Source organism: Chiloscyllium punctatum, chromosome 31 (assembly GCF_047496795.1).
Source record: "Chiloscyllium punctatum isolate Juve2018m chromosome 31, sChiPun1.3, whole genome shotgun sequence".
In the NCBI taxonomy this organism is placed as follows: Eukaryota; Metazoa; Chordata; class Chondrichthyes; order Orectolobiformes; family Hemiscylliidae; genus Chiloscyllium; species Chiloscyllium punctatum.
In genome coordinates, this window is record NC_092769.1 from 9578548 (window position 1) to 9605033 (window position 26486).

The 26486-nt window shown below is 46.4% G+C and overlaps 15 non-coding genes across 15 annotated transcripts; all 15 read right to left on the reverse strand.

Annotated features, from left to right (window-relative positions):
- Nucleotides 1–24: 24 nt before the first annotated feature.
- trnag-gcc (transfer RNA glycine (anticodon GCC)) lies at nt 25–97 on the reverse strand. The gene has a single exon. It is a non-coding gene; the product is annotated as a tRNA-Gly (tRNA).
- A 1614-nt stretch (nt 98–1711) lies between these two features.
- On the reverse strand, nt 1712–1793 carry trnal-cag (transfer RNA leucine (anticodon CAG)). Its single transcript has one exon. It is a non-coding gene; the product is annotated as a tRNA-Leu (tRNA).
- Nucleotides 1794–5146: 3353 nt separating this feature from the next.
- trnal-cag (transfer RNA leucine (anticodon CAG)) lies at nt 5147–5228 on the reverse strand. The gene has a single exon. It is a non-coding gene; the product is annotated as a tRNA-Leu (tRNA).
- Nucleotides 5229–6893: 1665 nt separating this feature from the next.
- On the reverse strand, nt 6894–6966 carry trnag-gcc (transfer RNA glycine (anticodon GCC)). Its single transcript has one exon. It is a non-coding gene; the product is annotated as a tRNA-Gly (tRNA).
- Nucleotides 6967–8580: 1614 nt separating this feature from the next.
- trnal-cag (transfer RNA leucine (anticodon CAG)) lies at nt 8581–8662 on the reverse strand. Its single transcript has one exon. It is a non-coding gene; the product is annotated as a tRNA-Leu (tRNA).
- A 1667-nt stretch (nt 8663–10329) lies between these two features.
- trnag-gcc (transfer RNA glycine (anticodon GCC)) lies at nt 10330–10402 on the reverse strand. Its single transcript has one exon. It is a non-coding gene; the product is annotated as a tRNA-Gly (tRNA).
- A 1614-nt stretch (nt 10403–12016) lies between these two features.
- Nucleotides 12017–12098, reverse strand: trnal-cag (transfer RNA leucine (anticodon CAG)). Its single transcript has one exon. It is a non-coding gene; the product is annotated as a tRNA-Leu (tRNA).
- A 1666-nt stretch (nt 12099–13764) lies between these two features.
- On the reverse strand, nt 13765–13837 carry trnag-gcc (transfer RNA glycine (anticodon GCC)). Its single transcript has one exon. It is a non-coding gene; the product is annotated as a tRNA-Gly (tRNA).
- Nucleotides 13838–15451: 1614 nt separating this feature from the next.
- Nucleotides 15452–15533, reverse strand: trnal-cag (transfer RNA leucine (anticodon CAG)). The gene has a single exon. It is a non-coding gene; the product is annotated as a tRNA-Leu (tRNA).
- A 1666-nt stretch (nt 15534–17199) lies between these two features.
- On the reverse strand, nt 17200–17272 carry trnag-gcc (transfer RNA glycine (anticodon GCC)). Its single transcript has one exon. It is a non-coding gene; the product is annotated as a tRNA-Gly (tRNA).
- Nucleotides 17273–18886: 1614 nt separating this feature from the next.
- On the reverse strand, nt 18887–18968 carry trnal-cag (transfer RNA leucine (anticodon CAG)). Its single transcript has one exon. It is a non-coding gene; the product is annotated as a tRNA-Leu (tRNA).
- Nucleotides 18969–20634: 1666 nt separating this feature from the next.
- trnag-gcc (transfer RNA glycine (anticodon GCC)) lies at nt 20635–20707 on the reverse strand. Its single transcript has one exon. It is a non-coding gene; the product is annotated as a tRNA-Gly (tRNA).
- A 1614-nt stretch (nt 20708–22321) lies between these two features.
- On the reverse strand, nt 22322–22403 carry trnal-cag (transfer RNA leucine (anticodon CAG)). Its single transcript has one exon. It is a non-coding gene; the product is annotated as a tRNA-Leu (tRNA).
- Nucleotides 22404–24069: 1666 nt separating this feature from the next.
- Nucleotides 24070–24142, reverse strand: trnag-gcc (transfer RNA glycine (anticodon GCC)). The gene has a single exon. It is a non-coding gene; the product is annotated as a tRNA-Gly (tRNA).
- Nucleotides 24143–25756: 1614 nt separating this feature from the next.
- Nucleotides 25757–25838, reverse strand: trnal-cag (transfer RNA leucine (anticodon CAG)). Its single transcript has one exon. It is a non-coding gene; the product is annotated as a tRNA-Leu (tRNA).
- Nucleotides 25839–26486: the final 648 nt, after the last annotated feature.

Sequence of the window (26486 nt, forward strand, 5' to 3'; positions counted from 1 at the left end):
AAGGCTGCACTTGAAAAAGAAAGCAGTTTTTGCCCAGTTTCGAACAGGGGACCTTTCGCGTGGCAGGCGAACGTGATGACCACTACACTACAGAAACCAGCCGAGGCTACCGTACTGCAGCTCAGTGGCATCCAGCACTGAAAGTTGAAGCAATTCTACGTTTCACCTTTCTGTTTCCAATAGCCTGTTATTGTCCAGCGAAATTAACATCTTGAAAACGTAAAAAAAACGACGTGAAATTGATGTCAAAATATAGACAAGGATGTCGTCAATGTTTGGAACGTAGGGCGAGGTGGAATAAGCTGGGACGACTTTCCCCGCAGCATAACGGCTGCGACATGATCTTATGGAAGGGTTGTAAACTGAGTATTTATGTGTTTTACCCAAGTTGGGGTGAGTTGAAAAATCGAGAGCATCGGTTTAAGGTGAGTGGGCTGAAATTGACAAAGGACCTGAGGCACATTTCCCACACAGAATGTTGTGCGTGTTTGGAATGAGCTACCAGAGGAAGTGGAGGAGGCGATTACACTCAGAAAATTGCAAAGGTAATCGGATGAGTTTCTGGATAGGATGGGTTTAGCGGGATCGGGGCCAAATGCTGGGGAACGGGACTTGTTTAACTTTGGCTATGTGGTGAGCATGGACGAGATACACCGAAGTATCTGATTCCACGTGGTGTACCCCAATACCGACGTGTTGCTTACACCGGCTTTAAAGGATTACTTTTTAGCAGAGCTTGCCGTCGCTGTCTGTGACACAATCGTTTCGTCTGTTCGACTGCTCACGGGAAAGGTAGTATTGTGAAACACTGCAGAAACGAACGACTTCCTTACTTTTGCTCCGACTGACCATACTCCGTGAAATTTTCCCAGACCCTCAGTTGAGGATTTTTGCTGCTGGAAGTTACCTCAGAAACCCTGTTAACTCGTAATGTACTGAGCGAATCGCAAAACAGTAAGCATTTAACACGGAACACAAACAAAACTGGCATGCCTAATGCATTTTCAGACACAGAGATGCATGAATGCTAAATGTGAGACAGTCCGAGGGCATGAGTCATAAAGTAATCTCACAACTAACAACAGTGCAATTCCAAACTACTCTTTCAAACATACTGCAGCCATAGTGCACCAACACTTCACAGACAATGCTGAAAAGAGAGAAAGAAAGAACATAATAAGAAGGGGCCATAAAAAGTGAAGTTCACCAATCACAGTCTCGATGAGATTCCCTTTTCGTTCCGATGCCTCCAGGACGGAAATAAAGGAAATGGGAGAAATTCAATAACGTGTGACATCGAAATTCATTGGATCGATTTTCCCATTGGCCAGAAAACCAAATAACGACGAGCCGAGTCACCACATTACGAGTTAACAGGGTTTCTGAGGTAACTTCCAGCAGCAAAAATCCTCAACTGTGGGTCCGGGGAAATTTCACGGAGTATGGTCAGTCGGAGCAAAAGTAAGGAAGTCGTTCGTTTCTGCAGTGTTTCATCACAACAGCGATGAAATAACAGTCTCCATTCGGTTCCAGAAAACGGTCAAATTGACTGGGACAGCAGAGCTGTTTGCGATTTTCCGCGTGGCACTGTCCCACACCACAGTTAATTCACCGGGAAGCAAACCCATTTTACTTTTGTTTTTAACATCAATACAGTGGGGGCGGAAACAGCATTTTAACAAGCTGCAGCATTGGAGTTAAACAGCAGAAATGGCAGTGGCGGGATTCGAACCCGCGCCCCTTTCAAGACTGGAACCTGGATCCAGCGCCTTAGACCGCTCGGCCACACTACCAGCCGACCGCACCGCCCCTTTTCTTGCGTTTCCAATTGTGCCCCTGCATAACAACAGACGCAAAGTCACATGAAAAGGGTTCCATGATCCCTCTCCGACTCGCACAGCTGCTGGGATGTGCCCGGCTGCAATGTCAATATCGCAGCAGATAATGATAGCCCATCAATCCAGACAAAAATCAATTTTAAGCTGAGTCTATCTTCTCGGACTCTTTTCAGCTACAAATGTATCTGTGAGTGCGTGACAATATATGTTCGCTTCTGATTTGGTCAAATAACCATGAGCTGCTTGACATTACTGCAATTTCGATTCTTGCTTTGCTAAATGATTTCACCCATTGCTCGAAAAAGGACGACTTACACGTTTACACGGAACACGAAACACGCCGGACTACAGGGAAAATGCACAAAGCTGAGCAGGCCGTGTTCCAAATCATACCGTGCAGCATTTATTCAGTCACTGTGTCTGTTTTACAGAATAAGGGTCCCAAAGAAAGTCTCTACCCTAAAACCGGAGGTCGCATTACATTCCGAGAGCGACAGATCACATTGTGAGGATGTTCTGACCTCGGAGCCAGTTCGAGATGACACTTTCCGTGCCTTTTACCTTAACCGTGCAATTTGCTGCAGAGATGTTCACTCCTGGACATGAGCCACATGGATACCAAGTGAGTCGGAAACCTGTGCGGGAATCGACGAGAAGCGACTCAATACATTTTGCTAACTTCCATGGTGCTTATTAGAAATGGAGTTTCTGTTCACCTCAATCTAAAAGGCAGTTTCTGAACATAGTAACAGAACTCAAAAGGTAATTACCTCACCCCACCGCCACTCCGGAAGAGGTGCTAACTGCCCTTGATTGCTTTTTGTTCTCGATGTGAAGAGCTCTCACGCCTGAGTCACCTTCACGTCTCTGTTTGCTGAGTGAATCACAAAGAAGGAGTTTCACCAGAGCTTCAATTGCCACACTTCTCCACTCGCCCTCTCCGTGAACATTTTCCTGCTCTGGAGTGATTTAAAGAAAATTAAATGGATGCGATGTCATTCTGTAGCCTCTCTGTCGATTGCTCCGTTACAGTTCCAACATGGCTTAGATCTCGGGGCGCACCTTAATACTAGCGACGCTATGACAGCACAGGTCCGGAGGTTCCTCTCAGAGTGTATGTTTTTTTTTTCATTGCTGTTGCTGATTGAATGAGCCACTAACGTGCGAACTGCTCCAAAACATGATTCAGGACCTCCGGTGCCAACTCTCGCGCGTTGAATAACGACAGACAGCTTCCAAATGAAGCCTTTCAGAGACGACTTTGGGGTACGTTTGACAGACAGACAAGTTCAGGAATTCGTGGTGCGCTGTGACACCAGCGCATCAGCTTCTTCCCTGCCTTTGAACCGGGCCGCCTGCGCAAGGAATGCAAATGCGGTACTGCTTTTCGTGGAAGGATCAGAATGCGGCAACTAAACTCTCAAACAGAATGGCATATGATCAGAACCAGGTTGGAGAAAAACTTTATAACGCTTTGCACAGTAATTAAATGGAGTTGCCTTGCATTTCACGACGAGAGCAGATTCGTTCAAGCAAATTCGAAGGCAGGTTTGCAGATGGGAAAGCAAGCAAGGAAGCTCCGTTCTTGTGCATGTGAAAGGCTGCACTTGAAAAAGAAAGCAGTTTTTGCCCAGTTTCGAACAGGGGACCTTTCGCGTGGCAGGCGAACGTGATGACCACGACACTACAGAAACCAGCCGAGGCTGCCGTACTGCAGCTCAGTGGCATGCAGCACTGAAAGTTGAAGCAATTCTACGTTTCACCTTTCTGTTTCCAATAGCCTGTTATTGTCCAGCGAAATTAACATCTTGAAAATGTAAAAAAAACGACGTGAAATTGATGTCAAAATATAGACAAGGATGTCGTCAATGTTTGGAACGTAGGGCGAGGTGGAATAAGCTGGGACGACTTTCCCCGCAGCATAACGGCTGCGACATGATCTTATGGAAGGGTTGTAAACTGAGTATTTATGTGTTTTACCCAAGTTGGGGTGAGTTGAAAAATCGAGAGCATCGGTTTAAGGTGAGTGGGCTGAAATTGACAAAGGACCTGAGGCACATTTCCCACACAGAATGTTGTGCGTGTTTGGAATGAGCTACCAGAGGAAGTGGAGGAGGCGATTACACTCAGAAAATTGCAAAGGTAATCGGATGAGTTTCTGGATAGGATGGGTTTAGCGGGATCGGGGCCAAATGCTGGGGAACGGGACTTGTTTAACTTTGGCTATGTGGTGAGCATGGACGAGATACACCGAAGTATCTGATTCCACGCGGTGTACCCCAATACCGACGTGTTGCTTACACCGGCTTTAAAGGATTACTTTTTAGCAGAGCTTGCCGTCGCTGTCTGTGACACAATCGTTTCGTCTGTTCGACTGCTCACGGGAAAGGTAGTATTGTGAAACACTGCAGAAACGAACGACTTCCTTACTTTTGCTCCGACTGACCATACTCCGTGAAATTTTCCCAGACCCTCAGTTGAGGATTTTTGCTGCTGGAAGTTACCTCAGAAACCCTGTTAACTCGTAATGTACTGAGCGAATCGCAAAACAGTAAGCATTTAACACGGAACACAAACAAAACTGGCATGCCTAATGCATTTTCAGACACAGAGATGCATGAATGCTAAATGTGAGACAGTCCGAGGGCATGAGTCATAAAGTAATCTCACAACTAACAACAGTGCAATTCCAAACTACTCTTTCAAACATACTGCAGCCATAGTGCACCAACACTTCACAGACAATGCTGAAAAGAGAGAAAGAAAGAACATAATAAGAAGGGGCCATAAAAAGTGAAGTTCACCAATCACAGTCTCGATGAGATTCCCTTTTCGTTCCGATGCCTCCAGGACGGAAATAAAGGAAATGGGAGAAATTCAATAACGTGTGACATCGAAATTCATTGGATCGATTTTCCCATTGGCCAGAAAACCAAATAACGACGAGCCGAGTCACCACATTACGAGTTAACAGGGTTTCTGAGGTAACTTCCAGCAGCAAAAATCCTCAACTGTGGGTCCGGGGAAATTTCACGGAGTATGGTCAGTCGGAGCAAAAGTAAGGAAGTCGTTCGTTTCTGCAGTGTTTCATCACAACAGCGATGAAATAACAGTCTCCATTCGGTTCCAGAAAACGGTCAAATTGCCTGGGACAGCAGAGCTGTTTGCGATTTTCCGCGTGGCACTGTCCCACACCACAGTTAATTCCCCGGGAAGCAAACCCATTTTACTTTTGTTTTTAACATCAATACAGTGGGGGCGGAAACAGCATTTTAACAAGCTGCAGCATTGGAGTTAAACAGCAGAAATGGCAGTGGCGGGATTCGAACCCGCGCCCCTTTCAAGACTGGAACCTGGATCCAGCGCCTTAGACCGCTCGGCCACACTACCAGCCGACCGCACCGCCCCTTTTCTTGTATTTCCAATTGTGCCCCTGCATAACAACAGACGCAAAGTCACATGAAAAGGGTTCCATGATCCCTCTCCGACTCGCACAGCTGCTGGGATGTGCCCGGCTGCAATGTCAATGTCGCAGCAGATAATGATAGCCCATCAATCCAGACAAAAATCAATTTTAAGCTGAGTCTATCTTCTCGGACTCTTTTCAGCTACAAATGTATCTGTGAGTGCGTGACAATATATGTTCGCTTATGATTTGGTCAAATAACCATGAGCTGCTTGACATTACTGCAATTTCGATTCTTGCTTTGCTAAATGATTTCACCCATTGCTCGAAAAAGGACGACTTACACGTTTACACGGAACACGAAACACGCCGGACTACAGGGAAAATGCACAAAGCTGAGCAGGCCGTGTTCCAAATCATACCGTGCAGCATTTATTCAGTCACTGTGTCTGTTTTGCAGAATAAGGGTCCCAAAGAAAGTCTCTACCCTAAAACCGGAGGTCGCATTACATTCCGAGAGCGACAGATCACATTGTGAGGATGTTCTGACCTCGGAGCCAGTTCGAGATGACACTTTCCGTGCCTTTTACCTTAACCGTGCAATTTGCTGCAGAGATGTTCACTCCTGGACATGAGCCACATGGATACCAAGTGAGTCGGAAACCTGTGCGGGAATCGACGAGAAGCGACTCAATACATTTTGCTAACTTCCATGGTGCTTCTTAGAAATGGAGTTTCTGTTCACCTCAATCTAAAAGGCAGTTTCTGAACATAGTAACAGAACTCAAAAGGTAATTACCTCACCCCACCGCCACTCCGGAAGAGGTGCTAACTGCCCTTGATTGCTTTTTGTTCTCGATGTGAAGAGCTCTCACGCCTGAGTCACCTTCACGTCTCTGTTTGCTGAGTGAATCACAAAGAAGGAGTTTCACCAGAGCTTCAATTGCCACACTTCTCCACTCGCCCTCTCCGTGAACATTTTCCTGCTCTGGAGTGATTTAAAGAAAATTAAATGGATGCGATGTCATTCTGTAGCCTCTCTGTCGATTGCTCCGTTACAGTTCCAACATGGCTTAGATCTCGGGGCGCACCTTAATACTAGCGACGCTATGACAGCACAGGTCCGGAGGTTCCTCTCAGAGTGTATGTTTTTTTTTCATTGCTGTTGCTGATTGAATGAGCCACTAACGTGCGAACTGCTCCAAAACATGATTCAGGACCTCCGGTGCCAACTCTCGCGCGTTGAATAACGACAGACAGCTTCCAAATGAAGCCTTTCAGAGACGACTTTGGGGTACGTTTGACAGACAGACAAGTTCAGGAATTCGTGGTGCGCTGTCACACCAGCGCATCAGCTTCTTCCCTGCCTTTGAACCGGGCCGCCTGCGCAAGGAATGCAAATGCGGTACTGCTTTTCGTGGAAGGATCAGAACGCGGCAACTGCACTCTCAAACAGAATGGCATATGATCAGAACCAGGTTGGAGAAAAACTTTATAACACTTTGCACAGTAATTAAATGGAGTTGCCTTGCATTTCACGACGAGAGCAGATTCGTTCAAGCAAATTCGAAGGCAGGTTTGAAGATGGGAAAGCAAGCAAGGAAGCTCCGTTCTTGTGCATGTGAAAGGCTGCACTTGAAAAAGAAAGCAGTTTTTGCCCAGTTTCGAACAGGGGACCTTTCGCGTGGCAGGCGAACGTGATGACCACTACACTACAGAAACCAGCCGAGGCTGCCGTACTGCAGCTCGGTGGCATCCAGCACTGAAAGTTGAAGCAATTCTACGTTTCACCTTTCTGTTTCCAATAGCCTGTTATTGTCCAGCGAAATTAACATCTTGAAAACGTAAAAAAAACGACGTGAAATTGATGTCAAAATATAGACAAGGATGTCGTCAATGTTTGGAACGTAGGGCGAGGTGGAATAAGCTGGGACGACTTTCCCCGCAGCATAACGGCTGCGACATGATCTTATGGAAGGGTTGTAAACTGAGTATTTATGTGTTTTACCCAAGTTGGGGTGAGTTGAAAAATCGAGAGCATCGGTTTAAGGTGAGTGGGCTGAAATTGACAAAGGACCTGAGGCACATTTCCCACACAGAATGTTGTGCGTGTTTGGAATGAGCTACCAGAGGAAGTGGAGGAGGCGATTACACTCAGAAAATTGCAAAGGTAATCGGATGAGTTTCTGGATAGGATGGGTTTAGCGGGATCGGGGCCAAATGCTGGGGAACGGGACTTGTTTAACTTTGGCTATGTGGTGAGCATGGACGAGATACACCGAAGTATCTAATTCCACGCGGTGTACCCCAATACCGACGTGTTGCTTACACCGGCTTTAAAGGATTACTTTTTAGCAGAGCTTGCCGTCGCTCTCTGTGACACAATCGTTTCGTCTGTTCGACTGCTCACGGGAAAGGTAGTATTGTGAAACACTGCAGAAACGAACGACTTCCTTACTTTTGCTCCGACTGACCATACTCCGTGAAATTTTCCCAGACCCTCAGTTGAGGATTTTTGCTGCTGGAAGTTACCTCAGAAACCCTGTTAACTCGTAATGTACTGAGCGAATCGCAAAACAGTAAGCATTTAACACGGAACACAAACAAAACTGGCATGCCTAATGCATTTTCAGACACAGAGATGCATGAATGCTAAATGTGAGACAGTCCGAGGGCATGAGTCATAAAGTAATCTCACAACTAACAACAGTGCAATTCCAAACTACTCTTTCAAACATACTGCAGCCATAGTGCACCAACACTTCACAGACAATGCTGAAAAGAGAGAAAGAAAGAACATAATAAGAAGGGGCCATAAAAAGTGAAGTTCACCAATCACAGTCTCGATGAGATTCCCTTTCCGTTCCGATGCCTCCAGGACGGAAATAAAGGAAATGGGAGAAATTCAATAACGTGTGACATCGAAATTCATTGGATCGATTTTCCCATTGGCCAGAAAACCAAATAACGACGAGCCGAGTCACCACATTACGAGTTAACAGGGTTTCTGAGGTAACTTCCAGCAGCAAAAATCCTCAACTGTGGGTCCGGGGAAATTTCACGGAGTATGGTCAGTCGGAGCAAAAGTAAGGAAGTCGTTCGTTTCTGCAGTGTTTCATCACAACAGCGATGAAATAACAGTCTCCATTCGGTTCCAGAAAACGGTCAAATTGCCTGGGACAGCAGAGCTGTTTGCGATTTTCCGCGTGGCACTGTCCCACACCACAGTTAATTCCCCGGGAAGCAAACCCATTTTACTTTTGTTTTTAACATCAATACAGTGGGGGCGGAAACAGCATTTTAACAAGCTGCAGCATTGGAGTTAAACAGCAGAAATGGCAGTGGCGGGATTCGAACCCGCGCCCCTTTCAAGACTGGAACCTGGATCCAGCGCCTTAGACCGCTCGGCCACACTACCAGCCGACCGCACCGCCCCTTTTCTTGTATTTCCAATTGTGCCCCTGCATAACAACAGACGCAAAGTCACATGAAAAGGGTTCCATGATCCCTCTCCGACTCGCACAGCTGCTGGGATGTGCCCGGCTGCAATGTCAATGTCGCAGCAGATAATGATAGCCCATCAATCCAGACAAAAATCAATTTTAAGCTGAGTCTATCTTCTCGGACTCTTTTCAGCTACAAATGTATCTGTGAGTGCGTGACAATATATGTTCGCTTATGATTTAGTCAAATAACCATGAGCTGCTTGACATTACTGCAATTTCGATTCTTGCTTTGCTAAATGATTTCACCCATTGCTCGAAAAAGGACGACTTACACGTTTACACGGAACACGAAACACGCCGGACTACAGGGAAAATGCACAAAGCTGAGCAGGCCGTGTTCCAAATCATACCGTGCAGCATTTATTCAGTCACTGTGTCTGTTTTGCAGAATAAGGGTCCCAAAGAAAGTTCTCTACCCTAAAACCGGAGGTCGCATTACATTCCGAGAGCGACAGATCACATTGTGAGGATGCTCTGACCTCGGAGCCTGTTCGAGATGACACTTTCCGTGCCTTTTACCTTAACCGTGCAATTTGCTGCAGAGATGTTCACTCCTGGACATGAGCCACATGGATACCAAGTGAGTCGGAAACCTGTGCGGGAATCGACGAGAAGCGACTCAATACATTTTGCTAACTTCCATGGTGCTTATTAGAAATGGAGTTTCTGTTCACCTCAATCTAAAAGGCAGTTTCTGAACATAGTAACAGAACTCAAAAGGTAATTACCTCACCCCACCGCCACTCCGGAAGAGGTGCTAACTGCCCTTGATTGCTTTTTGTTCTCGATGTGAAGAGCTCTCACGCCTGAGTCACCTTCACGTCTCTGTTTGCTGAGTGAATCACAAAGAAGGAGTTTCACCAGAGCTTCAATTGCCACACTTCTCCACTCGCCCTCTCCGTGAACATTTTCCTGCTCTGGAGTGATTTAAAGAAAATTAAATGGATGCGATGTCATTCTGTAGCCTCTCTGTCGATTGCTCCGTTACAGTTCCAACATGGCTTAGATCTCGGGGCGCACCTTAATACTAGCGACGCTATGACAGCACAGGTCCGGAGGTTCCTCTCAGAGTGTATGTTTTTTTTTTCATTGCTGTTGCTGATTGAATGAGCCACTAACGTGCGAACTGCTCCAAAACATGATTCAGGACCTCCGGTGCCAACTCTCGCGCGTTGAATAACGACAGACAGCTTCCAAATGAAGCCTTTCAGAGACGACTTTGGGGTACGTTTGACAGACAGACAAGTTCAGGAATTCGTGGTGCGCTGTGACACCAGCGCATCAGCTTCTTCCCTGCCTTTGAACCGGGCCGCCTGCGCAAGGAATGCAAATGCGGTACTGCTTTTCGTGGAAGGATCAGAACGCGGCAACTGCACTCTCAAACAGAATGGCATATGATCAGAACCAGGTTGGAGAAAAACTTTATAACGCTTTGCACAGTAATTAAATGGAGTTGCCTTGCATTTCACGACGAGAGCAGATTCGTTCAAGCAAATTCGAAGGCAGGTTTGCAGATGGGAAAGCAAGCAAGGAAGCTCCGTTCTTGTGCATGTGAAAGGCTGCACTTGAAAAAGAAAGCAGTTTTTGCCCAGTTTCGAACAGGGGACCTTTCGCGTGGCAGGCGAACGTGATGACCACTACACTACAGAAACCAGCCGAGGCTGCCGTACTGCAGCTCAGTGGCATCCAGCACTGAAAGTTGAAGCAATTCTACGTTTCACCTTTCTGTTTCCAATAGCCTGTTATTGTCCAGCGAAATTAACATCTTGAAAACGTAAAAAAAACGACGTGAAATTGATGTCAAAATATAGACAAGGATGTCGTCAATGTTTGGAACGTAGGGCGAGGTGGAATAAGCTGGGACGACTTTCCCCGCAGCATAACGGCTGCGACATGATCTTATGGAAGGGTTGTAAACTGAGTATTTATGTGTTTTACCCAAGTTGGGGTGAGTTGAAAAATCGAGAGCATCGGTTTAAGGTGAGTGGGCTGAAATTGACAAAGGACCTGAGGCACATTTCCCACACAGAATGTTGTGCGTGTTTGGAATGAGCTACCAGAGGAAGTGGAGGAGGCGATTACACTCAGAAAATTGCAAAGGTAATCGGATGAGTTTCTGGATAGGATGGGTTTAGCGGGATCGGGGCCAAATGCTGGGGAACGGGACTTGTTTAACTTTGGCTATGTGGTGAGCATGGACGAGATACACCGAAGTATCTGATTCCACGCGGTGTACCCCAATACCGACGTGTTGCTTACACCGGCTTTAAAGGATTACTTTTTAGCAGAGCTTGCCGTCGCTGTCTGTGACACAATCGTTTCGTCTGTTCGACTGCTCACGGGAAAGGTAGTATTGTGAAACACTGCAGAAACGAACGACTTCCTTACTTTTGCTCCGACTGACCATACTCCGTGAAATTTTCCCAGACCCTCAGTTGAGGATTTTTGCTGCTGGAAGTTACCTCAGAAACCCTGTTAACTCGTAATGTACTGAGCGAATCGCAAAAGAGTAAGCATTTAACACGGAACACAAACAAAACTGGCATGCCTAATGCATTTTCAGACACAGAGATGCATGAATGCTAAATGTGAGACAGTCCGAGGGCATGAGTCATAAAGTAATCTCACAACTAACAACAGTGCAATTCCAAACTACTCTTTCAAACATACTGCAGCCATAGTGCACCAACACTTCACAGACAATGCTGAAAAGAGAGAAAGAAAGAACATAATAAGAAGGGGCCATAAAAAGTGAAGTTCACCAATCACAGTCTCGATGAGATTCCCTTTCCGTTCCGATGCCTCCAGGACGGAAATAAAGGAAATGGGAGAAATTCAATAACGTGTGACATCGAAATTCATTGGATCGATTTTCCCATTGGCCAGAAAACCAAATAACGACGAGCCGAGTCACCACATTACGAGTTAACAGGGTTTCTGAGGTAACTTCCAGCAGCAAAAATCCTCAACTGTGGGTCCGGGGAAATTTCACGGAGTATGGTCAGTCGGAGCAAAAGTAAGGAAGTCGTTCGTTTCTGCAGTGTTTCATCACAACAGCGATGAAATAACAGTCTCCATTCGGTTCCAGAAAACGGTCAAATTGCCTGGGACAGCAGAGCTGTTTGCGATTTTCCGCGTGGCACTGTCCCACACCACAGTTAATTCCCCGGGAAGCAAACCCATTTTTCTTTTGTTTTTAACATCAATACAGTGGGGGCGGAAACAGCATTTTAACAAGCTGCAGCATTGGAGTTAAACAGCAGAAATGGCAGTGGCGGGATTCGAACCCGCGCCCCTTTCAAGACTGGAACCTGGATCCAGCGCCTTAGACCGCTCGGCCACACTACCAGCCGACCGCACCGCCCCTTTTCTTGCATTTCCAATTGTGCCCCTGCATAACAACAGACGCAAAGTCACATGAAAAGGGTTCCATGATCCCTCTCCGACTCGCACAGCTGCTGGGATGTGCCCGGCTGCAATGTCAATATCGCAGCAGATAATGATAGCCCATCAATCCAGACAAAAATCAATTTTAAGCTGAGTCTATCTTCTCGGACTCTTTTCAGCTACAAATGTATCTGTGAGTGCGTGACAATATATGTTCGCTTCTGATTTGGTCAAATAACCATGAGCTGCTTGACATTACTGCAATTTCGATTCTTGCTTTGCTAAATGATTTCACCCATTGCTCGAAAAAGGACGACTTACACGTTTACACGGAACACGAAACACGCCGGACTACAGGGAAAATGCACAAAGCTGAGCAGGCCGTGTTCCAAATCATACCGTGCAGCATTTATTCAGTCACTGTGTCTGTTTTGCAGAATAAGGGTCCCAAAGAAAGTCTCTACCCTAAAACCGGAGGTCGCATTACATTCCGAGAGCGACAGATCACATTGTGAGGATGTTCTGACCTCGGAGTCAGTTCGAGTTGACACTTTCCGTGCCTTTTACCTTAACCGTGCAATTTGCTGCAGAGATGTTCACTCCTGGACATGAGCCACATGGATACCAAGTGAGTCGGAAACCTGTGCGGGAATCGACGAGAAGCGACTCAATACATTTTGCTAACTTCCATGGTGCTTATTAGAAATGGAGTTTCTGTTCACCTCAATCTAAAAGGCAGTTTCTGAACATAGTAACAGAACTCAAAAGGTAATTACCTCACCCCACCGCCACTCCGGAAGAGGTGCTAACTGCCCTTGATTGCTTTTTGTTCTCGATGTGAAGAGCTCTCACGCCTGAGTCACCTTCACGTCTCTGTTTGCTGAGTGAATCACAAAGAAGGAGTTTCACCAGAGCTTCAATTGCCACACTTCTCCACTCGCCCTCTCCGTGAACATTTTCCTGCTCTGGAGTGATTTAAAGAAAATTAAATGGATGCGATGTCATTCTGTAGCCTCTCTGTCGATTGCTCCGTTACAGTTCCAACATGGCTTAGATCTCGGGGCGCACCTTAATACTAGCGACGCTATGACAGCACAGGTCCGGAGGTTCCTCTCAGAGTGTATGTTTTTTTTTTCATTGCTGTTGCTGATTGAATGAGCCACTAACGTGCGAACTGCTCCAAAACATGATTCAGGACCTCCGGTGCCAACTCTCGCGCGTTGAATAACGACAGACAGCTTCCAAATGAAGCCTTTCAGAGACGACTTTGGGGTACGTTTGACAGACAGACAAGTTCAGGAATTCGTGGTGCGCTGTGACACCAGCGCATCAGCTTCTTCCCTGCCTTTGAACCGGGCCGCCTGCGCAAGGAATGCAAATGCGGTACTGCTTTTCGTGGAAGGATCAGAACGCGGCAACTACACTCTCAAACAGAATGGCATATGATCAGAACCAGGTTGGAGAAAAACTTTATAACGCTTTGCACAGTAATTAAATGGAGTTGCCTTGCATTTCACGACGAGAGCAGATTCGTTCAAGCAAATTCGAAGGCAGGTTTGCAGATGGGAAAGCAAGCAAGGAAGCTCCGTTCTTGTGCATGTGAAAGGCTGCACTTGAAAAAGAAAGCAGTTTTTGCCCAGTTTCGAACAGGGGACCTTTCGCGTGGCAGGCGAACGTGATGACCACTACACTACAGAAACCAGCCGAGGCTGCCGTACTGCAGCTCAGTGGCATCCAGCACTGAAAGTTGAAGCAATTCTACGTTTCACCTTTCTGTTTCCAATAGCCTGTTATTGTCCAGCGAAATTAACATCTTGAAAACGTAAAAAAAACGACGTGAAATTGATGTCAAAATATAGACAAGGATGTCGTCAATGTTTGGAACGTAGGGCGAGGTGGAATAAGCTGGGACGACTTTCCCCGCAGCATAACGGCTGCGACATGATCTTATGGAAGGGTTGTAAACTGAGTATTTATGTGTTTTACCCAAGTTGGGGTGAGTTGAAAAATCGAGAGCATCGGTTTAAGGTGAGTGGGCTGAAATTGACAAAGGACCTGAGGCACATTTCCCACACAGAATGTTGTGCGTGTTTGGAATGAGCTACCAGAGGAAGTGGAGGAGGCGATTACACTCAGAAAATTGCAAAGGTAATCGGATGAGTTTCTGGATAGGATGGGTTTAGCGGGATCGGGGCCAAATGCTGGGGAACGGGACTTGTTTAACTTTGGCTATGTGGTGAGCATGGACGAGATACACCGAAGTATCTGATTCCACGCGGTGTACCCCAATACCGACGTGTTGCTTACACCGGCTTTAAAGGATTACTTTTTAGCAGAGCTTGCCGTCGCTCTCTGTGACACAATCGTTTCGTCTGTTCGACTGCTCACGGGAAAGGTAGTATTGTGAAACACTGCAGAAACGAACGACTTCCTTACTTTTGCTCCGACTGACCATACTCCGTGAAATTTTCCCAGACCCTCAGTTGAGGATTTTTGCTGCTGGAAGTTACCTCAGAAACCCTGTTAACTCGTAATGTACTGAGCGAATCGCAAAAGAGTAAGCATTTAACACGGAACACAAACAAAACTGGCATGCCTAATGCATTTTCAGACACAGAGATGCATGAATGCTAAATGTGAGACAGTCCGAGGGCATGAGTCATAAAGTAATCTCACAACTAACAACAGTGCAATTCCAAACTACTCTTTCAAACATACTGCAGCCATAGTGCACCAACACTTCACAGACAATGCTGAAAAGAGAGAAAGAAAGAACATAATAAGAAGGGGCCATAAAAAGTGAAGTTCACCAATCACAGTCTCGATGAGATTCCCTTTCCGTTCCGATGCCTCCAGGACGGAAATAAAGGAAATGGGAGAAATTCAATAACGTGTGACATCGAAATTCATTGGATCGATTTTCCCATTGGCCAGAAAACCAAATAACGACGAGCCGAGTCACCACATTACGAGTTAACAGGGTTTCTGAGGTAACTTCCAGCAGCAAAAATCCTCAACTGTGGGTCCGGGGAAATTTCACGGAGTATGGTCAGTCGGAGCAAAAGTAAGGAAGTCGTTCGTTTCTGCAGTGTTTCATCACAACAGCGATGAAATAACAGTCTCCATTCGGTTCCAGAAAACGGTCAAATTGCCTGGGACAGCAGAGCTGTTTGCGATTTTCCGCGTGGCACTGTCCCACACCACAGTTAATTCCCCGGGAAGCAAACCCATTTTACTTTTGTTTTTAACATCAATACAATGGGGGCGGAAACAGCATTTTAACAAGCTGCAGCATTGGAGTTAAACAGCAGAAATGGCAGTGGCGGGATTCGAACCCGCGCCCCTTTCAAGACTGGAACCTGGATCCAGCGCCTTAGACCGCTCGGCCACACTACCAGCCGACCGCACCGCCCCTTTTCTTGCATTTCCAATTGTGCCCCTGCATAACAACAGACGCAAAGTCACATGAAAAGGGTTCCATGATCCCTCTCCGACTCGCACAGCTGCTGGGATGTGCCCGGCTGCAATGTCAATATCGCAGCAGATAATGATAGCCCATCAATCCAGACAAAAATCAATTTTAAGCTGAGTCTATCTTCTCGGACTCTTTTCAGCTACAAATGTATCTGTGAGTGCGTGACAATATATGTTCGCTTCTGATTTGGTCAAATAACCATGAGCTGCTTGACATTACTGCAATTTCGATTCTTGCTTTGCTAAATGATTTCACCCATTGCTCGAAAAAGGACGACTTACACGTTTACACGGAACACGAAACACGCCGGACTACAGGGAAAATGCACAAAGCTGAGCAGGCCGTGTTCCAAATCATACCGTGCAGCATTTATTCAGTCACTGTGTCTGTTTTGCAGAATAAGGGTCCCAAAGAAAGTCTCTACCCTAAAACCGGAGGTCGCATTACATTCCGAGAGCGACAGATCACATTGTGAGGATGTTCTGACCTCGGAGCCAGTTCGAGATGACACTTTCCGTGCCTTTTACCTTAAACGGGCAATTTGCTGCAGAGATGTTCACTCCTGGACATGAGCCACATGGATACCAAGTGAGTCGGAAACCTGTGCGGGAATCGACGAGAAGCGACTCAATACATTTTGCTAACTTCCATGGTGCTTATTAGAAATGGAGTTTCTGTTCACCTCAATCTAAAAGGCAGTTTCTGAACATAGTAACAGAACTCAAAAGGTAATTACCTCACCCCACCGCCACTCCGGAAGAGGTGCTAACTGCCCTTGATTGCTTTTTGTTCTCGATGTGAAGAGCTCTCACGCCTGAGTCACCTTCACGTCTCTGTTTGCTGAGTGAATCACAAAGAAGGAGTTTCACCAGAGCTTCAATTGCCACACTTCTCCACTCGCCCTCTCCGTGAACATTTTCCTGCTCGTCAGTGATTTAAAGAAAATTAAATGGATGCGATGTCATTCTGCAGCCTCTCTGTCGATTGCTCCGTTACAGTTCCAACATGGCTTAGATCTCGGGGCGCACCTTAATACTAGCGACGCTATGACAGCACAGGTCCGGAGGTTCCTCTCAGAGTGTATGTTTTTTTTTTCATTGCTGTTGCTGATTGAATGAGCCACTAACGTGCGAACTGCTCCAAAACATGATTCAGGACCTCCGGTGCCAACTCTCGCGCGTTGAATAACGACAGACAGCTTCCAAATGAAGCCTTTCAGAGACGACTTTGGGGTACGTTTGACAGACAGACAAGTTCAGGAATTCGTGGTGCGCTGTGACACCAGCGCATCAGCTTCTTCCCTGCCTTTGAACCGGGCCGCCTGCGCAAGGAATGCAAATGCGGTACTGCTTTTCGTGGAAGGATCAGAACGCGGCAACTACACTCTCAAACAGAATGGCATATGATCAGAACCAGGTTGGAGAAAAACTTTATAACGCTTTGCACAGTAATTAAATGGAGTTGCCTTGCATTTCACGACGAGAGCAGATTCGTTCAAGCAAATTCGAAGGCAGGTTTGCAGATGGGAAAGCAAGCAAGGAAGCTCCGTTCTTGTGCATGTGAAAGGCTGCACTTGAAAAAGAAAGCAGTTTTTGCCCAGTTTCGAACAGGGGACCTTTCGCGTGGCAGGCGAACGTGATGACCACTACACTACAGAAACCAGCCGAGGCTGCCGTACTGCAGCTCAGTGGCATCCAGCACTGAAAGTTGAAGCAATTCTACGTTTCACCTTTCTGTTTCCAATAGCCTGTTATTGTCCAGCGAAATTAACATCTTGAAAACGTAAAAAAAACGACGTGAAATTGATGTCAAAATATAGACAAGGATGTCGTCAATGTTTGGAACGTAGGGCGAGGTGGAATAAGCTGGGACGACTTTCCCCGCAGCATAACGGCTGCGACATGATCTTATGGAAGGGTTGTAAACTGAGTATTTATGTGTTTTACCCAAGTTGGGGTGAGTTGAAAAATCGAGAGCATCGGTTTAAGGTGAGTGGGCTGAAATTGACAAAGGACCTGAGGCACATTTCCCACACAGAATGTTGTGCGTGTTTGGAATGAGCTACCAGAGGAAGTGGAGGAGGCGATTACACTCAGAAAATTGCAAAGGTAATCGGATGAGTTTCTGGATAGGATGGGTTTAGCGGGATCGGGGCCAAATGCTGGGGAACGGGACTTGTTTAACTTTGGCTATGTGGTGAGCATGGACGAGATACACCGAAGTATCTGATTCCACGCGGTGTACCCCAATACCGACGTGTTGCTTACACCGGCTTTAAAGGATTACTTTTTAGCAGAGCTTGCCGTCGCTCTCTGTGACACAATCGTTTCGTCTGTTCGACTGCTCACGGGAAAGGTAGTATTGTGAAACACTGCAGAAACGAACGACTTCCTTACTTTTGCTCCGACTGACCATACTCCGTGAAATTTTCCCAGACCCTCAGTTGAGGATTTTTGCTGCTGGAAGTTACCTCAGAAACCCTGTTAACTCGTAATGTACTGAGCGAATCGCAAAAGAGTAAGCATTTAACACGGAACACAAACAAAACTGGCATGCCTAATGCATTTTCAGACACAGAGATGCATGAATGCTAAATGTGAGACAGTCCGAGGGCATGAGTCATAAAGTAATCTCACAACTAACAACAGTGCAATTCCAAACTACTCTTTCAAACATACTGCAGCCATAGTGCACCAACACTTCACAGACAATGCTGAAAAGAGAGAAAGAAAGAACATAATAAGAAGGGGCCATAAAAAGTGAAGTTCACCAATCACAGTCTCGATGAGATTCCCTTTCCGTTCCGATGCCTCCAGGACGGAAATAAAGGAAATGGGAGAAATTCAATAACGTGTGACATCGAAATTCATTGGATCGATTTTCCCATTGGCCAGAAAACCAAATAACGACGAGCCGAGTCACCACATTACGAGTTAACAGGGTTTCTGAGGTAACTTCCAGCAGCAAAAATCCTCAACTGTGGGTCCGGGGAAATTTCACGGAGTATGGTCAGTCGGAGCAAAAGTAAGGAAGTCGTTCGTTTCTGCAGTGTTTCATCACAACAGCGATGAAATAACAGTCTCCATTCGGTTCCAGAAAACGGTCAAATTGCCTGGGACAGCAGAGCTGTTTGCGATTTTCCGCGTGGCACTGTCCCACACCACAGTTAATTCCCCGGGAAGCAAACCCATTTTACTTTTGTTTTTAACATCAATACAATGGGGGCGGAAACAGCATTTTAACAAGCTGCAGCATTGGAGTTAAACAGCAGAAATGGCAGTGGCGGGATTCGAACCCGCGCCCCTTTCAAGACTGGAACCTGGATCCAGCGCCTTAGACCGCTCGGCCACACTACCAGCCGACCGCACCGCCCCTTTTCTTGCATTTCCAATTGTGCCCCTGCATAACAACAGACGCAAAGTCACATGAAAAGGGTTCCATGATCCCTCTCCGACTCGCACAGCTGCTGGGATGTGCCCGGCTGCAATGTCAATATCGCAGCAGATAATGATAGCCCATCAATCCAGACAAAAATCAATTTTAAGCTGAGTCTATCTTCTCGGACTCTTTTCAGCTACAAATGTATCTGTGAGTGCGTGACAATATATGTTCGCTTCTGATTTGGTCAAATAACCATGAGCTGCTTGACATTACTGCAATTTCGATTCTTGCTTTGCTAAATGATTTCACCCATTGCTCGAAAAAGGACGACTTACACGTTTACACGGAACACGAAACACGCCGGACTACAGGGAAAATGCACAAAGCTGAGCAGGCCGTGTTCCAAATCATACCGTGCAGCATTTATTCAGTCACTGTGTCTGTTTTGCAGAATAAGGGTCCCAAAGAAAGTCTCTACCCTAAAACCGGAGGTCGCATTACATTCCGAGAGCGACAGATCACATTGTGAGGATGTTCTGACCTCGGAGCCAGTTCGAGATGACACTTTCCGTGCCTTTTACCTTAACCGTGCAATTTGCTGCAGAGATGTTCACTCCTGGACATGAGCCACATGGATACCAAGTGAGTCGGAAACCTGTGCGGGAATCGACGAGAAGCGACTCAATACATTTTGCTAACTTCCATGGTGCTTATTAGAAATGGAGTTTCTGTTCACCTCAATCTAAAAGGCAGTTTCTGAACATAGTAACAGAACTCAAAAGGTAATTACCTCACCCCACCGCCACTCCGGAAGAGGTGCTAACTGCCCTTGATTGCTTTTTGTTCTCGATGTGAAGAGCTCTCACGCCTGAGTCACCTTCACGTCTCTGTTTGCTGAGTGAATCACAAAGAAGGAGTTTCACCAGAGCTTCAATTGCCACACTTCTCCACTCGCCCTCTCCGTGAACATTTTCCTGCTCGTCAGTGATTTAAAGAAAATTAAATGGATGCGATGTCATTCTGCAGCCTCTCTGTCGATTGCTCCGTTACAGTTCCAACATGGCTTAGATCTCGGGGCGCACCTTAATACTAGCGACGCTATGACAGCACAGGTCCGGAGGTTCCTCTCAGAGTGTATGTTTTTTTTTTCATTGCTGTTGCTGATTGAATGAGCCACTAACGTGCGAACTGCTCCAAAACATGATTCAGGACCTCCGGTGCCAACTCTCGCGCGTTGAATAACGACAGACAGCTTCCAAATGAAGCCTTTCAGAGACGACTTTGGGGTACGTTTGACAGACAGACAAGTTCAGGAATTCGTGGTGCGCTGTGACACCAGCGCATCAGCTTCTTCCCTGCCTTTGAACCGGGCCGCCTGCGCAAGGAATGCAAATGCGGTACTGCTTTTCGTGGAAGGATCAGAACGCGGCAACTACACTCTCAAACAGAATGGCATATGATCAGAACCAGGTTGGAGAAAAACTTTATAACGCTTTGCACAGTAATTAAATGGAGTTGCCTTGCATTTCACGACGAGAGCAGATTCGTTCAAGCAAATTCGAAGGCAGGTTTGCAGATGGGAAAGCAAGCAAGGAAGCTCCGTTCTTGTGCATGTGAAAGGCTGCACTTGAAAAAGAAAGCAGTTTTTGCCCAGTTTCGAACAGGGGACCTTTCGCGTGGCAGGCGAACGTGATGACCACTACACTACAGAAACCAGCCGAGGCTGCCGTACTGCAGCTCAGTGGCATCCAGCACTGAAAGTTGAAGCAATTCTACGTTTCACCTTTCTGTTTCCAATAGCCTGTTATTGTCCAGCGAAATTAACATCTTGAAAACGTAAAAAAAACGACGTGAAATTGATGTCAAAATATAGACAAGGATGTCGTCAATGTTTGGAACGTAGGGCGAGGTGGAATAAGCTGGGACGACTTTCCCCGCAGCATAACGGCTGCGACATGATCTTATGGAAGGGTTGTAAACTGAGTATTTATGTGTTTTACCCAAGTTGGGGTGAGTTGAAAAATCGAGAGCATCGGTTTAAGGTGAGTGGGCTGAAATTGACAAAGGACCTGAGGCACATTTCCCACACAGAATGTTGTGCGTGTTTGGAATGAGCTACCAGAGGAAGTGGAGGAGGCGATTACACTCAGAAAATTGCAAAGGTAATCGGATGAGTTTCTGGATAGGATGGGTTTAGCGGGATCGGGGCCAAATGCTGGGGAACGGGACTTGTTTAACTTTGGCTATGTGGTGAGCATGGACGAGATACACCGAAGTATCTGATTCCACGCGGTGTACCCCAATACCGACGTGTTGCTTACACCGGCTTTAAAGGATTACTTTTTAGCAGAGCTTGCCGTCGCTCTCTGTGACACAATCGTTTCGTCTGTTCGACTGCTCACGGGAAAGGTAGTATTGTGAAACACTGCAGAAACGAACGACTTCCTTACTTTTGCTCCGACTGACCATACTCCGTGAAATTTTCCCAGACCCTCAGTTGAGGATTTTTGCTGCTGGAAGTTACCTCAGAAACCCTGTTAACTCGTAATGTACTGAGCGAATCGCAAAAGAGTAAGCATTTAACACGGAACACAAACAAAACTGGCATGCCTAATGCATTTTCAGACACAGAGATGCATGAATGCTAAATGTGAGACAGTCCGAGGGCATGAGTCATAAAGTAATCTCACAACTAACAACAGTGCAATTCCAAACTACTCTTTCAAACATACTGCAGCCATAGTGCACCAACACTTCACAGACAATGCTGAAAAGAGAGAAAGAAAGAACATAATAAGAAGGGGCCATAAAAAGTGAAGTTCACCAATCACAGTCTCGATGAGATTCCCTTTCCGTTCCGATGCCTCCAGGACGGAAATAAAGGAAATGGGAGAAATTCAATAACGTGTGACATCGAAATTCATTGGATCGATTTTCCCATTGGCCAGAAAACCAAATAACGACGAGCCGAGTCACCACATTACGAGTTAACAGGGTTTCTGAGGTAACTTCCAGCAGCAAAAATCCTCAACTGTGGGTCCGGGGAAATTTCACGGAGTATGGTCAGTCGGAGCAAAAGTAAGGAAGTCGTTCGTTTCTGCAGTGTTTCATCACAACAGCGATGAAATAACAGTCTCCATTCGGTTCCAGAAAACGGTCAAATTGCCTGGGACAGCAGAGCTGTTTGCGATTTTCCGCGTGGCACTGTCCCACACCACAGTTAATTCCCCGGGAAGCAAACCCATTTTACTTTTGTTTTTAACATCAATACAATGGGGGCGGAAACAGCATTTTAACAAGCTGCAGCATTGGAGTTAAACAGCAGAAATGGCAGTGGCGGGATTCGAACCCGCGCCCCTTTCAAGACTGGAACCTGGATCCAGCGCCTTAGACCGCTCGGCCACACTACCAGCCGACCGCACCGCCCCTTTTCTTGCATTTCCAATTGTGCCCCTGCATAACAACAGACGCAAAGTCACATGAAAAGGGTTCCATGATCCCTCTCCGACTCGCACAGCTGCTGGGATGTGCCCGGCTGCAATGTCAATATCGCAGCAGATAATGATAGCCCATCAATCCAGACAAAAATCAATTTTAAGCTGAGTCTATCTTCTCGGACTCTTTTCAGCTACAAATGTATCTGTGAGTGCGTGACAATATATGTTCGCTTCTGATTTGGTCAAATAACCATGAGCTGCTTGACATTACTGCAATTTCGATTCTTGCTTTGCTAAATGATTTCACCCATTGCTCGAAAAAGGACGACTTACACGTTTACACGGAACACGAAACACGCCGGACTACAGGGAAAATGCACAAAGCTGAGCAGGCCGTGTTCCAAATCATACCGTGCAGCATTTATTCAGTCACTGTGTCTGTTTTGCAGAATAAGGGTCCCAAAGAAAGTCTCTACCCTAAAACCGGAGGTCGCATTACATTCCGAGAGCGACAGATCACATTGTGAGGATGTTCTGACCTCGGAGCCAGTTCGAGATGACACTTTCCGTGCCTTTTACCTTAACCGTGCAATTTGCTGCAGAGATGTTCACTCCTGGACATGAGCCACATGGATACCAAGTGAGTCGGAAACCTGTGCGGGAATCGACGAGAAGCGACTCAATACATTTTGCTAACTTCCATGGTGCTTATTAGAAATGGAGTTTCTGTTCACCTCAATCTAAAAGGCAGTTTCTGAACATAGTAACAGAACTCAAAAGGTAATTACCTCACCCCACCGCCACTCCGGAAGAGGTGCTAACTGCCCTTGATTGCTTTTTGTTCTCGATGTGAAGAGCTCTCACGCCTGAGTCACCTTCACGTCTCTGTTTGCTGAGTGAATCACAAAGAAGGAGTTTCACCAGAGCTTCAATTGCCACACTTCTCCACTCGCCCTCTCCGTGAACATTTTCCTGCTCGTCAGTGATTTAAAGAAAATTAAATGGATGCGATGTCATTCTGCAGCCTCTCTGTCGATTGCTCCGTTACAGTTCCAACATGGCTTAGATCTCGGGGCGCACCTTAATACTAGCGACGCTATGACAGCACAGGTCCGGAGGTTCCTCTCAGAGTGTATGTTTTTTTTTTCATTGCTGTTGCTGATTGAATGAGCCACTAACGTGCGAACTGCTCCAAAACATGATTCAGGACCTCCGGTGCCAACTCTCGCGCGTTGAATAACGACAGACAGCTTCCAAATGAAGCCTTTCAGAGACGACTTTGGGGTACGTTTGACAGACAGACAAGTTCAGGAATTCGTGGTGCGCTGTGACACCAGCGCATCAGCTTCTTCCCTGCCTTTGAACCGGGCCGCCTGCGCAAGGAATGCAAATGCGGTACTGCTTTTCGTGGAAGGATCAGAACGCGGCAACTACACTCTCAAACAGAATGGCATATGATCAGAACCAGGTTGGAGAAAAACTTTATAACGCTTTGCACAGTAATTAAATGGAGTTGCCTTGCATTTCACGACGAGAGCAGATTCGTTCAAGCAAATTCGAAGGCAGGTTTGCAGATGGGAAAGCAAGCAAGGAAGCTCCGTTCTTGTGCATGTGAAAGGCTGCACTTGAAAAAGAAAGCAGTTTTTGCCCAGTTTCGAACAGGGGACCTTTCGCGTGGCAGGCGAACGTGATGACCACTACACTACAGAAACCAGCCGAGGCTGCCGTACTGCAGCTCAGTGGCATCCAGCACTGAAAGTTGAAGCAATTCTACGTTTCACCTTTCTGTTTCCAATAGCCTGTTATTGTCCAGCGAAATTAACATCTTGAAAACGTAAAAAAAACGACGTGAAATTGATGTCAAAATATAGACAAGGATGTCGTCAATGTTTGGAACGTAGGGCGAGGTGGAATAAGCTGGGACGACTTTCCCCGCAGCATAACGGCTGCGACATGATCTTATGGAAGGGTTGTAAACTGAGTATTTATGTGTTTTACCCAAGTTGGGGTGAGTTGAAAAATCGAGAGCATCGGTTTAAGGTGAGTGGGCTGAAATTGACAAAGGACCTGAGGCACATTTCCCACACAGAATGTTGTGCGTGTTTGGAATGAGCTACCAGAGGAAGTGGAGGAGGCGATTACACTCAGAAAATTGCAAAGGTAATCGGATGAGTTTCTGGATAGGATGGGTTTAGCGGGATCGGGGCCAAATGCTGGGGAACGGGACTTGTTTAACTTTGGCTATGTGGTGAGCATGGACGAGATACACCGAAGTATCTGATTCCACGCGGTGTACCCCAATACCGACGTGTTGCTTACACCGGCTTTAAAGGATTACTTTTTAGCAGAGCTTGCCGTCGCTCTCTGTGACACAATCGTTTCGTCTGTTCGACTGCTCACGGGAAAGGTAGTATTGTGAAACACTGCAGAAACGAACGACTTCCTTACTTTTGCTCCGACTGACCATACTCCGTGAAATTTTCCCAGACCCTCAGTTGAGGATTTTTGCTGCTGGAAGTTACCTCAGAAACCCTGTTAACTCGTAATGTACTGAGCGAATCGCAAAAGAGTAAGCATTTAACACGGAACACAAACAAAACTGGCATGCCTAATGCATTTTCAGACACAGAGATGCATGAATGCTAAATGTGAGACAGTCCGAGGGCATGAGTCATAAAGTAATCTCACAACTAACAACAGTGCAATTCCAAACTACTCTTTCAAACATACTGCAGCCATAGTGCACCAACACTTCACAGACAATGCTGAAAAGAGAGAAAGAAAGAACATAATAAGAAGGGGCCATAAAAAGTGAAGTTCACCAATCACAGTCTCGATGAGATTCCCTTTCCGTTCCGATGCCTCCAGGACGGAAATAAAGGAAATGGGAGAAATTCAATAACGTGTGACATCGAAATTCATTGGATCGATTTTCCCATTGGCCAGAAAACCAAATAACGACGAGCCGAGTCACCACATTACGAGTTAACAGGGTTTCTGAGGTAACTTCCAGCAGCAAAAATCCTCAACTGTGGGTCCGGGGAAATTTCACGGAGTATGGTCAGTCGGAGCAAAAGTAAGGAAGTCGTTCGTTTCTGCAGTGTTTCATCACAACAGCGATGAAATAACAGTCTCCATTCGGTTCCAGAAAACGGTCAAATTGCCTGGGACAGCAGAGCTGTTTGCGATTTTCCGCGTGGCACTGTCCCACACCACAGTTAATTCCCCGGGAAGCAAACCCATTTTACTTTTGTTTTTAACATCAATACAGTGGGGGCGGAAACAGCATTTTAACAAGCTGCAGCATTGGAGTTAAACTGCAGAAATGGCAGTGGCGGGATTCGAACCCGCGCCCCTTTCAAGACTGGAACCTGGATCCAGCGCCTTAGACCGCTCGGCCACACTACCAGCCGACCGCATCGCCCCTTTTCTTGCATTTCCAATTGTGCCCCTGCATAACAACAGACGCAATGTCACATGAAAAGGGTTCCATGATCCCTCTCCGACTCGCACAGCTGCTGGGATGTGCCCGGCTGCAATGTCAATATCGCAGCAGATAATGATAGCCCATCAATCCAGACAAAAATCAATTTTAAGCTGAGTCTATCTTCTCGGACTCTTTTCAGCTACAAATGTATCTGTGAGTGCGTGACAATATATGTTCGCTTCTGATTTGGTCAAATAACCATGAGCTGCTTGACATTACTGCAATTTCGATTCTTGCTTTGCTAAATGATTTCACCCATTGCTCGAAAAAGGACGACTTACACGTTTACACGGAACACGAAACACGCCGGACTACAGGGAAAATGCACAAAGCTGAGCAGGCCGTGTTCCAAATCATACCGTGCAGCATTTATTCAGTCACTGTGTCTGTTTTGCAGAATAAGGGTCCCAAAGAAAGTTCTCTACCCTAAAACCGGAGGTCGCATTACATTCCGAGAGCGACAGATCACATTGTGAGGATGTTCTGACCTCGGAGCCAGTTCGAGATGACACTTTCCGTGCCTTTTACCTTAACCGTGCAATTTGCTGCAGAGATGTTCACTCCTGGAC